We start from the raw sequence: 11,302 nt of genomic DNA on the forward strand, positions 1-11,302 counted from the left end.
TGCAAAGTTCATCTAAGCAATTTAATTAACATATATTTTTTTTTAAAAAAAAGAAAGTAGATACCATATTTCTCTTTTTATCCTCCTGGGTATCTAACACATCATTCTGTTTATAGTAATTTGCCTCTTTATTACAAAGAGAATAACATTTATTTTTTCTATTCCTAGAGCCTACCCTATATCTGACACAGAAAACATTTAATGATTATATATTAAATAAATTAACTCATGAATGAATAAATGAAAGTAAGGATGAATGAATAATTAAATGTGAGAAAAATGTGTAACAGGCTCTGGAGTTCTGGCTGACATCTCAAAAGATGGCCCACTATTCTGTGTCCTCTAATTTCATCACTTCAAACAACCTAAGTGTGTGTATGTGTGTGTGTGTATGTGTGTGTGTCTATGCATAACTCTGTATATGTGTGTACATATATAGACATGAGTATATATGTCTATAAGTATATATAGACATAAGTGTATATATATGTATATATATAAGTATGTATATATAGAAGCATATATATACACACATATACACACATTTATTTGTTTATATGCACATATATATAAATTTGGAGCTTGATATCTTTTTTTAAATTTTATTTTATTATGTTATGTTAATCACCATACATTACATCATTAGTTTTTGATGTAGTGTTCCATGACTTATTGTTTGCGTATAACACCCCAGTGCTCCATTCAGTACATGCCCTCTTTAATACCCATCACCAGGCTAACCCATCCCCCCAACCCCCTCCCCTCTAGAACCCTCAGTTTGTTTCTCAGATATATATATATATATATGAAAAACATCAGGGAATTGTATTGGGGCCCCTGGGAGGGGGAAATAAAAACAAATCTTAAACAATAATCTCTTTGAGTTAACCATGTAGATTCCTAAGGAATTTTGGAACAGAAAATTGAGTTAGATCCATGACTAATTCCAAAATCTGGATGGTTGAAATGGGTTGATTGGAAGGAGGTTATGGATTTCTCTAGACCTGTGTTGTCCCATACTCTAGTTGTTAGCTACAGAAAGCAGAAAGTTGTACAGAACTAGGCCCAGTTATTTCTAGGCAAATTGTGAAAGAAGACAAAAGAATTGAGTATACCCACAGGAGAATGAGTTGGGTAAGGGGGGGAAATAAGGTTCTGAGTGAGGGTGCACCACATGGTGAGAGAAGGTAGGTAGATGGAAGAAGTTGGATTGAAATCCCTGTAGGGTTCAACAGGTATAAGATTAGGGTTAGTATAGGCAGTGAGATGCAAAAAGATGGTATACAGTATGGGATTCAAAATTGAGATTATAGAGTTGTAGGTAAGAAGATTAGTGGAATATCCATGGGAATTAGTAACCAAGTCAAGATGGAGAATAAATTCATTAGAGGAGAGAAGCTTAAGGTTATTGGAAAGAACACTTGCAAGGAAATTGAAATTCTAATAATTATAATAGTTAGTAGGGCTGGAGAGAGGAACAGTAAGTCAAGAGCCAAAGTATTCAGGGAATGAGGGGAATGACCCTCTGCAAATAGATGCAACCAACTTTCTATTGTCCACATTTAAATGATTTTTTTTTTTTTTTTTGCCTGTCTTAGATTTCTAGTTTGGAAAGCTAAGATATTTCCATGTTTTTTTTTTAAGATTTTATTTATTTATTTGACAGAGAGAGACATAGCGAGAGAGGGAATACAAGCAGGAGGAGTGGGAGAGGGAGAAACAGGCTTCCTGTGGACAGAGAGCCCAATGCGGGGCTCGATCCCAGGACCCTGGGATCATGACCTGAGCCAAAGGCAGACATGCTTAATGACTGAGCCACCCAGGCACCCCTCTATGTTTTTAAGTGGTACATTAGTAATTTGAATTTTACTGAAAATGAATTGATTTCTCTTGTAATTTGTTTCATTAAACTAAGATAAAATGCTTGAAACTAGTAAAATTTTTAAATCAAAGGAAAAATTTAAGGGATTTTAAAATTAAACCTATTTTCATATGTACATTCTAATCCAATTTTTAAATAGTCAAAATGATGTAAATTATTCAGTGTACATAATTTATGAGTTTGCATTTTTCAAGCTCTTTAAAAATGGATACCAAATGTAAGTGTTCCTTTTGAAGTTTTAAACCAGTAAATATGGAGACTAATCAAGAAAGTTTAATGAGCAAGATTAATTAAATAAACTTAGTTTTAGAAATCTGTGTAAATTGTTAAGGTAGGTGGTAAACTTTCCATTATGGATACTTGGTATAGAAAGGAATGCTCATTTTTTATTTGCTTACTTATTTTCTGAATAGGCTTGATGAAGATAAGAAACCAGATCAGATATTGAACCCTTAGTGATGTGACACAATTGTCAAATAGATAAATTATTTACCTTTCTCTCTTCCTTTTCCTTCCTTTCTCCTTCCCTCCCTCCCTTCTTCCTTCCTTCCTTCCTTCCTTCCTTCCTTCCTTCCTTCCTTCCTTCCTTCTTCCCTTCCTTCCTTCTTTCCTTCCTTTTTCTTTGACAGAGAGAAAGCATGAGAGTGGCAGGGGTGTGGGGGGAGTGGGAGAGGGGTAGGGGGAGAGGGAGAGAGAGAGAATCCTAAACAGAGAAACCCTGCCCAGCGTGGAGCCCGATGCAGGGCTTAATCTCAGATCCTGATATCATGACCTGAACCGAAATCAAGAGTTGGACACTTAACTGACTGAGCCACCCAGGTGCCCCAAATTTACTTTTCTTTAATATGGCAAGGGTCCTCCACATGCAATATTTCAAGCATTATATTGCCTAAAATTGTAGAATTAAGAAGCTACATTTTCTATCACAGTGCAAATGTCATCAGATGTGCATGTTTGCATATTTTATGCTTCTTTAATAATGCATTCTTAAATTTGGTTTTAAGTTAAGGACAGTGTTTGCTTATTGATCATGATGCATTATCCACACTGGGGAAAGCATTCCGCAGTTTGCGTCTTCTCAGTTAATTCTGAATAATTCAGGAAGTTCTAGGAGTTGTATTTATTTTCATTAACTTTTTATCCATATATACCTGACAGATAGTGACATATAATATGCTACATTTAGTTATAAGAATGGTACTATTGTTCATAAGTTTACAAAGTTATAGTGGCTTTTAGGTAGATATATATTTATATATCTACATATCTATATAAATAAATATATATTTATATATATACATATATTAGTACTTGTTTAGAATTCTCCTATAGCTATATTGTACATTATATTATATGGTTTATTACAGGACTCTTTTATGGTGATTTTTCTTTTTTCTTTACACAAGGTAAAATTACAAAAATGTACTATTGGATATAAATTCTCTATAAAATAATTTCTCTTATAATTGGCAAAAGATGCACATCTTTAGACAAATTTATTGTTTTTTTTATTTTTTATTTTTTATTTATTTTTTATTTTTTTAGACAAATTTATTGTTGTCACTGTTATTTTTAAAAGTATGAAGTCAAATTAAAAAAAATTCTTTGAATTTCACAGGCATTCAATAAAAAAATGGTTTCAAAATGAACAGAATTAAGGAGTATTTAAGCATATTATGGAAAAAGTCAAGGAATGGTATTATACTTTTTAAAGTAACACACCAAGCCCCAGGTTATTGTATGGATATTAAGTAGACAAGCAAGTCTAACAACCCCAAGGGAAAGCACATCTGACCCATTTATTTAGTTAGCAGAATCACACACAGAATAAGAGGGTGGTTTAATTCTGGGCCAAGTATTTCTTAATTTCTAAACTTAAATATGCATTTAATTCAATGTGGCAAAAATAGATGTTAAATAATTTACATAATTTGAAGCTAAGTCCTCTCCAGATAATTTTTACTGTACTGGAACAAATAAAAATTATAGTGATGAAATATTAAAATAGAAGTTAAAAAACCCCATACACTAATATTTTGTCATGGTTTAAAATAAGTGTCTCCATTAATAAATATAAAATACAGCATTAGGAGTAAGTTTAAGTTGTTAACTTGTACTAAAATAGAGCTTTTTTACCTCGCATGTCTTTTTCTAGCCTTATGGAACTACTTACAAACATAAAAACAAAAATGCTGAAAATGTTGGAAATAAATTTGAATTTGAATTATGATAGTAATAATTCAGATCTTACTACTTTTTTATCTGAAATGTTATCTTGAGAGGTATTTACTGCTAAATTGCAAAGTCAAGAGCCTCATTTTTCATTCATTTCTATTCAGCTAAAGAATCAGCTAATATGCCATGCTCTAATGATACACTTTAAGCGTTGCTCTAACTCTTTCATGAATGGTTTCAAGTTATTTTCATCTAAATAGATTTGTTTTGAAGTCGTTCAGTGAAAAACAAAACAAAAACAGAAAGACAAACATCGTCAGGAAAATAAAATTGCATGCTCTAAATTGGAATTATTCTTAAATTTCTGCAAAAGCAAAGTATACCTATATCTACCGACCTTTCCTACCTCTCCTTCCAACCTATGTATTAACTTCTCACTACAGTGTAGTGTGCATCCAAAATAATGTAAGAAAAAATATTGAGGAAAATTATCTTTTTCATTAAAGTCATTGAAACTAATACCTCTCACGTTTTGTCTGCTAATAATTAGTCATTCCCACAAGTGAAATACGATCTAAGAGAACTGGGTTCCTTACATTTGCTTACTTTTTTTTTTTTGGATAGGCTAGAGTAGCCTGCAACCTCTAGAACCAAAATTGTAAGAAAACTTAAGAATAACCCGTGCATTAAAATTAATCTTCATTTAGACATATCAGATGATATATCTTCAATTTTCAGATATTTTATATAAATAAATTTTAAGAAGCACTTTTGCATATGAAGGAGAGAATTTTATAAATTGAAAATAAAGAACAGTCAAAATATCTTATCAGGATGAAACTTTTTGTTCAGCATCATTTACATTCATAACTTGACCATAAGATTTTAGAGGCTTTGTTTCTACTTTTGGTTTTAGAAACTTCTGTATGTGTAACTTTATGTTCTCAATATATTATTAAGAGCAATGGAAAAAAGGGAAAGAAACAAAATTTTAATTAATGACTTACAAATCCTGAGGACTTTACATTTCAGCCTTACTTACATATGAACAGCTTTACTAAAACAAAAATATGGAAAGGGAAAGTGATCTACCTTAGCTCAAAAAACTTGTAGATGGTTGAATCAAATGTGAACAGTTGACCTCAGTTTTCTAGTGCTTTTTAAAATCATAATTCTGAATTTAACAATGGATATGTTTTGGTTGTAGTGATGTTAAAGTTCCACTTATTTGACAACTGAAGAAAATATCTAAATATGCAATTTCTAAGTGTAGATAAATATTTAACTGCAAATTATTTTCTGAATGATAATTAGGAATATTTCCAGCTATTAAATGAAATGAGAGACCTTTGCAGTAAATGAGAGGACTTTGATTACATATATAAGAATACATCTATATTTATACATATTTAAAATAAAAAATATAATTGCAGGAAGGTAAAATAACCTCTTTAATTATACACACACAATTTGGTCATCAAATCCATATTAATTGTTATTAAAATTAAGCAATGATTCCTAAAATATAACAGAAACAAGTCCTTTAAAATCTTATTTCTATCTAGGTGTTCTTTCTGTTAAAAATAAGGAATGTTTCATAAGAAAGTTACAAAGTTAATGATGGCATTAATATGTATATATTCAAATAGCTTGTTTAGGTTATGAGTAATTTTTGTTACCAGCATAAGGGAGAAATCAAAAGTAATGATTATTTCTTGTCTTTTCTCATAGGAACATATTATTGTTATTATATTGCCATGGAGCGATTTACCACATACATGTGAAATATCACAATATAAAATTATTAACTTTAGCCCCCAACTATCCAAATTGAATGTTTTAGCATGGTGAGATTCAAAGTATATTGACTATTTTTAATCTAAATTTAAATCTTTGAAAGTAAAATATAGTTTAAAGTGGTACTTACTAACATATTATTTCAAGCAAGCTTTACAAAATTATAATAGGGTAGTCATTTGGAAGTTCAGCATGGAACTTACTTCCTATTGAGGGACCTAATTACCAAACATTTTTGCTCACATTGCTTGAAGGTTATGATTAGAACACATTAAAAAATCAGCAGATTCAGATCTAAGTGAACAACAAGGTACATAAGGTGATGAAAGGTCTTCCGTGAAAGCACAAGGCCATAGCCATTAAGGATCTTCTGTGAGAGTAAAATCATTTAAAAATCAATGCAAAATCTTTTAGAGAGTTTCTGTTCAGTAAAACACGAATAAAATTGCCAGGAAGAAGGAGAGCTTCTGAATTTTGTATGAAGTAAACTAGAAATTACATGGAAAACCATAGGGAGGAAAAATACTTAAATATATAGATTTTTAACAAATATAATTGTCTCCACATTTTAAAGTTGTTGTTACTGGGCATTGCTGCAAATACTATTATTTTATTTCTAATACTAAAATTTCAATATTATCTTATAATGATAATGGACATACTTGATAAATTGGTAGAAACTATACAATGACTTTATTTACATATTTAAAATAGAATGTTTTAATTTTCTAGATGACATAGATAGGTCTGTCTAGAAGAATAAATCAATAGAACAAAATAGAGTCCATAAATAGACTCCTATAAGGACAAATGATTTTCACAAAGGTGTGAAGGCAATTCAGTGGAGAAAGAATAGTCATTTCAACAAATAGTACTGGACTAATTGGACATCCACACATGAATAAACTTTGACACATACCTCATACAAATAATACACATATTTATATACATATTCATGTACAAATAATAAATATTATTTATGTATTATAATAAATCATTAAATTAAATTAAATTAATTTATTTATTATATTTTAGTGATTATTAAATGGATGATAAACCCAAATGTAAAATCTAAAGCTATAAAACTTCTAGAAGAAAACATTTTTTTTGGCTTTGTTTTAGTTAAAGAATTCTTAGCTATGTCATCAAAAGCATAATCCACAAAAGAAAATTTGGTAATTTGACTTCATGAAAATTAAAAATGTTGTTCTGCAAAAGAAAGACTGGGAAAAATACTTGCTAGTCATATCTTATCTGAACTCGTATCTAGAATATACAGGGCATTCCCTAAACTCAATGATAAGAAAACTCAAGTAAGTGGGCTAAAATTTGAACAGATAATTTATGAAATAATGGATGATTTATGAAAGATGACAAACTCATAAAAATATATTCAACATCATTAGCATTAAGAAAATAAAAATCATAAGGAATTAACACTCAATACTTGCTAGATTGTCTTAAAGACTTCATCACAAATGCAGTACTGTGGAGTAACAGCTATTGCCATGTAGTGGAATGAGAATATAAAGTAATACTACCACTTTGGATAAAATTTGGCAGTTTCTTAAGATTTAAAAAATCTACCTATCATAAAATTTATATGATACCAAACAAAGGTATTTCTCCAAGACAAATTAAAGCATATATCCATTCAAAGGCAATGAGTGTACATTAGAATTTCATTTGCATTAGCCCCAAACTAGAAACAACCAAAATGTCCATCTACAGGTGAAAATATAAACAAATTGTGGTATATATATATATATATATATACAATGGTATACTACACAGCAAAGAAATGACTGAACTATTGATATATGAAACAACATGGATAAATCTCAGAATATGCTGAGGAAAGCAGTTCAGCCTTCCCCCCTTCAAAAGAAACACAAAAAACGAAGAGTACATACCCTTTGATTCCATATATGTAAAACTCTAGAAAATACAAAATAATGTATAATTACAGAAAGCAGATCAGTGATTGGTGGTTACCTAGGGCTGGAGAGTAGGGGGGGATAGTGAGGAGGGGTAAGAAGGATTACAAAGAAATGTGAGGGAACTTTTGGGGGTGTTGGACATATTTATTATCTTGAATTTAGCGATGGTTTTATGGTTTCTACATATTTCAAAAAATCAAATTTTACAATTAGAATATGTACAGGGATTTGTATATTAAATATAACCCAATAAGACTATTAAACAAAAACTACCACCCCCATTAGCTTTGTGAATAAAATTTAGGAAAAAGTAAAGACATTGAAAAATATAGCAACAACAAATTTTATCCAAAGTGGTAGCAACAACAACAGCAACAACAATATTAGTAATAATAAAGAAGGAAGAGAGGTCATAAGGCAGCTACTTATAGGCAAACTACTAAATGTCTTGGTATAAGAGGTTTCTCCAACCATGAAATGATTTTTCCCTGTATCTACTTCTCTACCTTCCACCAGAAATTGTTATTTTGGCCTGAGGAATCAAAAACTGATTGCAAAGGAAGCACATGGGACAATCTGAGGGAATAAATCATTCCCAAGATTTATTTGGGAATGGCTCTTAAATTACTTTACATAATGTGTCTAAAAGAAACCGCCCAGGAAGACAGTATAATGGCTTTTGCAGAATTGGCTTCCTAATTGCTCAGGCTTTATGTCCCACAGGCAAGTAAACCTTGAGTGACCAAACTAAAATTAGATAAATGTAGTTGTCACTTTTATTCTGGAGGATAAATATTTTGAATAAATTCACATAGAATTTTATTACAATCCTAATAATTAGAAATATAGATCCCTTTTTCTAAAGATTAGAAAATATAGAAACATCAGTAGACATGTAAAAAAAAAGTTCAAAGGAAGTGTGCCATGCTAAGGAAGCAAAGCAACAAATTCCCTCATGAAACAGAAGGAAAACTTAAAGAAACAAGTAATATTAATTACAAGATTTGTGATATATTTTCTCTGGGGTCTTAGATCAAACATGAGAAGTTTCTGATGAAAGATGTATTGTATAATATAATAGGCAGTCACACACTAAACACTATTTGACAAACCAGTCAGTGTTAAAAATTATTTTAGAATTTTGTGGAAAACCAGAAAAATATTAATATAGTTAGCCAAATAAAGCAAACAGAGTATATGATCCAATATTCATACAATAGACATATTGACTTTGTGAAGCTTCTAGACTGGAATTTCCAGATGTCAGATTATAAATAGTACTTAGAATATAATAAAATTATCCAAACAATGTGTGTAGAGTAGAAAAGTTAATATTTTTCTCAAACATTGAAATTTTAATTTATATTTAATCCCTTAATCTATAATAATGTTTTCCATTTATGCAGTGCCTACTCTATACATGACTAATTTGAATAAAGATAATCATCTCATTCACGCATTGTCACAAAACCTTACGGTAGGTGTTATTAACCCTGTTTTAAATGAGGGAACAAACTCCAATAGGTTAATTTGATATTTATATTGATATATTTATAATGCTAGAGTTTGAGTTTTGAGTCTTCAGACTGGTCATCTTGTCACGATTAATTGCTCCCTGATGCCATTTCCACATTGAAGCCTGAGTGATGTTCCCATTGCCTTCAAGATAAAGTACAAACTCCATAATTTAGTATGTTATGCCTTTCAGAATCTGGCCTTCCTCATGCCTACAGTTTTCTTTCCTACACTGTTCTAAACTTCTCTCTCCAGAGAAACCCCAGTCTCAGATTTCCACCGACTGTGTGTGGCTTTGGTTGCACTTCACATAGTTCCATCTGCCTTGAATATCTGTCTTTTCTCTTACCCCAGGCTAATTTCTACTTGGAATTCAAGATTTGCAAGGATCATGTCCTTTAAGAAGTGCTCTGTCACTCTATCCAATTTCAAGTAGATGCCTTGTGTGTTCTCATTTCCATTCTATTCATACGTGTCATTATCCTTTTACACTACTATTTCTACTACTACTATTACTGTATTTTTCACTACTGTTCTGTAGTTTCCTCTTTGTTTTCTTTTCCTCCATTAATAGCTCATAATCCTTAAGGACATTTTTTTTTTTTTTTAGAGGGGGTAGAGAGAAGGGCAAAGGGAGGGAGAGGGATAGAAAGAGAGAAGAGGGGCAGAAGGAGTGAGAGAGAGAGAATCTTAAGAAGGCTTCATGCCCAGCACCCAAGGCAGGACTCATTCTCACAACCTTGAGATCATGACCAGAGTCGAAACCAAGAGTCTGAGGCTTAACCCACTGTGCCCCCCGGGCACCCCCTTAAGGGCATGTTCTATGTCCAGTGTCTAACACATTGCGTGACATAATAAACTCTCAAATAGTATTTGTTAAATAAGTAGATAAATAAATAAGAGGGCATAAGGAGAACATTTAGATAAATTGATAATTCTAGGAAGAGAATTCTAAAAAAAAGTTAGAAAATGCACAATTAAGCAAATGCACATTGTAAAGATCTGTAACAATACTAAAAAGTTAAACAGAAAATATAAAAGTATTTTTACAAATGGACAAATTAAAAATTGTGTTTTTAAAAAGACATGAATTGGAATTCTAAGATAATAAAAAGAATAGCAAATTGGATGCAGACACTTTTCACAATCAGGTGAGTAAAATATTTAGCAAACAATATGTAAAGTATTCAATTTCACTGGGAATCAAAAGAGGTAATTACCAATTTAGCAACTATTAAACAAATTTTATTTTTTATGATGCACGATGACAAGCAGACCTTTCCATGAACTTATAGAGGAACTGTAAATAGGAATGGACTTGGTACAGACAGTATAATTATACATCCAGAGCATTAAAATTGCAACAATCTTGATCTAGCAGTTTATCTTAGTAATGAATTGTTTTTAAAAAGGCAAACATGCATATGTGGACAAAGCTGGTTATAACAGGATTATTTATAATAAGAAAATTTGAAACCTATTACATGTTCAATAATGGGGTATTGCTAATAGATATTATAATACTGAAATTAATATTATATTAATATATGTGATATAAGAAAAAATGTAATGACTTCACAAATTCTCATGCTATGTGAAAATTGTGTATGTAATATAAATTAACTTAAAAATACAAATGCCAAAAACACAGAATATTGAAAATTGTATCTATAAAATAATAAGAGGGATTATGAATCTTAATTTTTTATTTCATTTTCCCATATTTTTGTTCCATTAGGCATATTTATGATCAGTAAAACTGTAAGCTCAACACCTAATTGATAAATGAAAAATACAGTTACAGGAAGCAGCAGAAGTTAAATAACATGAGTATGAAATGCCTTCACATTTTAAATACTAATTCATCAAACAACTTCTGTGATTGTCATTCAGAGAAATTTTGTGAATATAAAATCAAACTATTCAGAGCCCTTGTGTCTGTGTTTTTAGTGTCTAGTTGATTATACATGTATAGGAAGGATGATTATAAGAC

The sequence above is a fragment of the Leptonychotes weddellii genome, chromosome 1 (assembly GCF_054177405.1).
Source record: "Leptonychotes weddellii isolate Sample4059 chromosome 1, ASM5417740v2, whole genome shotgun sequence".
Taxonomy (NCBI): Eukaryota; Metazoa; Chordata; class Mammalia; order Carnivora; family Phocidae; genus Leptonychotes; species Leptonychotes weddellii.